The sequence below is a fragment of the Rhagoletis pomonella genome, unplaced genomic scaffold, assembly GCF_013731165.1.
Source record: "Rhagoletis pomonella isolate Grant_MI unplaced genomic scaffold, Rhpom_1.0 Rhpom_scaffold_00006, whole genome shotgun sequence".
Classification (NCBI taxonomy): domain Eukaryota; kingdom Metazoa; phylum Arthropoda; class Insecta; order Diptera; family Tephritidae; genus Rhagoletis; species Rhagoletis pomonella.
Genome location: NW_023458560.1, coordinates 66,521,090 through 66,524,761, shown reverse-complemented (window position 1 = coordinate 66,524,761; position 3,672 = coordinate 66,521,090).

Here is a 3,672-nt window from a genome sequence, read left to right as displayed (position 1 = left end):
AGCAATCAGTGTTCCATCAAAGCCTCGACAGACACTTTCTGTCTTACACACAAACCAATCTATCAACAGGGCTCATCAAAATCTCTCATCTATGTTGTATCATCATTACAGTCAACTCTGCAAATTTTGAGTCATATAAAGTCAGCAGCTTAATGTGCATTGCGCATTTAAATGCATACATATGTACATATGCACAGGGATATTTTTGCATATTCGTTAGGTAAACACTTATGCTGACTAAAGTTTTAATGGCATAAACTAGTTCCAACTACTAATGCACACACGCTCGCTATGTACCTAGCATGTTGCGCGTAAATTCACCAACACACATGCATTTCTTAATTTGGATGTACAACTAAATAAGCTAACTAGAGTTGAAGCATGAAAATTGTTAGTAAAGCCGAATTAACTCGCCACAAGAGCTTTGGAAACTCAAAGCACGCGAAAGCCGCTAAACATTGGCAGATATTAAATTTATGTGTACGTAAAAGTACATACGTGCATACATAGCTTGTAGGTTTATATGCACTACGTATGTACATGCACTTTGGCATGTATGTATGTAGATATTAGCGGCAACCCTTAGCGCTGCATTAAAATGTCTATGGCAAACAACAAACATCATAAGCTTGAAGATAGCATTGTGAGTTGGTGACGATTAAGCCTGCAGCGACGTTTTATTGTCATAATTTATGATAGACAAACACACATAGTATGTATGTATGTACATAGTAGGTAGCGAAAAGTGGCGATGCCATAGGCAATGGCCAAATGGTGGTCGCATACAAGGATTTAATACGTATGTATGTATGTGTTTGCATAGTTGAAAAGCATACTTTAAGGCGCTTTGTAAGCACTTGCCACTGGATTTAAATTAAATTTTCACAGCAAATATTTTCAATGCAACTAAGCAGAACTTGCCTACATATGCGTGTTCCCTGTAGTAAAACCTACTAGCTATGAATTAGAAAACCACCAGCTTGCTTTTCAGCTCGACTGGTTCGCCTTCTATCGTTTTGAGATAGTAGTTAATGGTATTTTTAACTGGATGATGCCCAAAGAGTTGCAATTGTGTTAAGTGTTGGTCTCTGCCTAGAATTTCTGTTCCAATCTTCTCTTTTCAGAGGAGGGTTCCATGAGAAAATGCCTCCTCCCACTATACCATGGGTTTCGAGCCATCTGTACCATCAACACTTTCTGGTAGAGTGATAATATTTTCTTTCCACTTCTCCCCGCTTAGGATTCTTGTGCTACAATGTCTGTTCGCAATGAATCAAAATTTATTTAGTATACAATTGTATCCCTGGCTGTCTCCTACCCTCGCTAGTTTCGTTATGCAAAGGTATATCTGCAGGGCTTGTTTATTGCTGAGGGTTACGTTTATTACGGAGGCCGGCGCGAGTTATGGCATCTATGCTAAGGCCGAATATGATACTTCGCTTCAAGCTGCCACAAGTATGTATTCATGAAAGTAAAGCATATACGGGTACGTAGCGATATCGAGTGATAACACGACGTCATAACGAGATCATACGCGACTTAGATGGCATTACTGATTACCGGCGTCATCACAGGACACTGCTATTGCACCAATGCTCCAACTAGAGCGTATACACCAACACGTTCTCCCTGCAGATGTTTTCGGGATGAGGAAGAGGAGGAATAGGTTCAAAAATACCTATGCGAAGGGACAATGGCCAGACAAGGCAACTAAAGCACTTGAGCTCTCGCTTTTTTACCAGCGAAGTAAAAACTTCACCTACACTTGGAATAAACCCAGCTAGATGGATGTGGCTCCTCCTGGGACTCATATAGGACGTTCAAATGGTTGCCTCCGAATGAAAGTATGAGAGCATGCTAACATAACCTGAACCCCTTTGCACCGGACGCGACTGTCAAGTAGAGATTGGCCCCTTATTAACGAAAACGCAATTTTCAATTTTCCTATCTTTGATATGCCTGCCCATAAGTCTTCACCTAAGTTTTAGGAGAAAGAGCTTAAGGCTGATGGATCGATATGAGTTTGGTTGGTCAGAGCAGCAGGAATCGCCAATATGGACGCTCCGATGCAGAGGTTGCCTATTTCGTAAACAGGTTTGGTTAGGTTAGGTTAGATGAGGTTAAGTGGTTGGACAATTAAGAAAATGTCCTTTGCGATACCACGAAAAACCGAGCGGAGAACATGAATTTAGTCTTCGAATCTCCGCGCTAGCAAACTTCGAATGTTAGTTAATAAGCTCAAGCCAAAATGTTTCCATCATCGCCTCGCGAAGGCTGAACATTCTAATAGAAAGTGATATGAATCTGATACAAAAGGGATCAATTCAGATTCCTAGCCTTACCGCGCGAATACCAATCGCTCAATGGCCAGTCAGCGCGTAGGTAGAGAAGAAGCTGCTGGGGCGAAATAATCTCTTCTTTTCACGAACGAAGTCAAAACCTGCCAGAACTCCAGAATGTCCAGTTTTCGAGCCAGTTAACCACTCGGTTTTCCTGCGCCTAACAGTAGATATGACTCCCGTGCATAATCTGACTAGTTGAGCACAAGCCAAGCTGACAGCTGCCTGCCACCTGACTGCTGCTGGGCCTGACACTTTATAGAGTTTTGTGCAGCGCCGGTGTGCACTTTCAATGCTGCTGCTTTGCTTTTGATGTAACGCATACTTTCATTAACCGACGCAAAGATAAACCCACACACACGCATATGCACTTAACCTTCCACCACTATTTACATTGAACTGAAACGCTGAGAAGGTGAGTTCAGCTGAGCTGAGTTGAGTTGAGTTGAACTGTGCTGCTGCTTGTTTCAAAGTTTGCGCATGCGACCTGCCTAGTCTAGTGGCAACTACTGAACTCTACTGACATGCCACTTTATTTTTCATAAGTAATTAAACCATCAGCAGCTGCCTACCTGTCGGTCCACCTGCCCGCCTGCCCCCCGTTGTCTGTAGTCCGTTGACGGTAGCGGCTTGCAGCCATCTGTGTAATCATATTTCCAGCCTTCAGCCGATGGCTGCTGACAAACTTCTGCTGTGCGAGTAGCGTAGAAAAACTTTCACTTAGCAAAGTACAATACTGCACCTCGCTCCCTCTTGCCCCTTTTCCCGCCTATCGCACAGCGCTGCGGAGCAACGTTTTGCATCATTTTTCATATTTTGTAACATCTCTGCTGCGTTGCCTACCTCCGCTTTGTTGTTTAATTCATTATGTGTGTACGTGTGTGTATACCTCTTGTGTGCCGCAGTCATTTTAACTAGCTTTCGTTACGTTTCTGTTTTTTTTGCTCGTAACCAACGGTTGTTGCTTGCAACATCCACAACAATGCCTGCCAGCAGCGCAGCATGCCTTACGCAGGCAAGTTGTCGACAATGTTTTCGCTTTCGTAAACTGTTGACGCTCTAGCAAGGCGAAACCCACAACCACAACCGAATCGAGCAAAAGTGTCGCAAAAACGCATACAAACACATGGGCTCTTAGTCCGCGCGTGTCACCTGTGTAACTGTGCTTGCACTGCAATCTAAGTCGACCTTGTGTTGGCGCAGCGTTGACAAATTCTCCGGGGGGTGGTGGCGCGAACGCACTAGTGGCTTATGGCTTACCAACAGCAACTTTACAACGCTTCAAATGATGTTGATGTGACATTAGCCTCAGCTGCCTGCTGTGCGCCGCCTG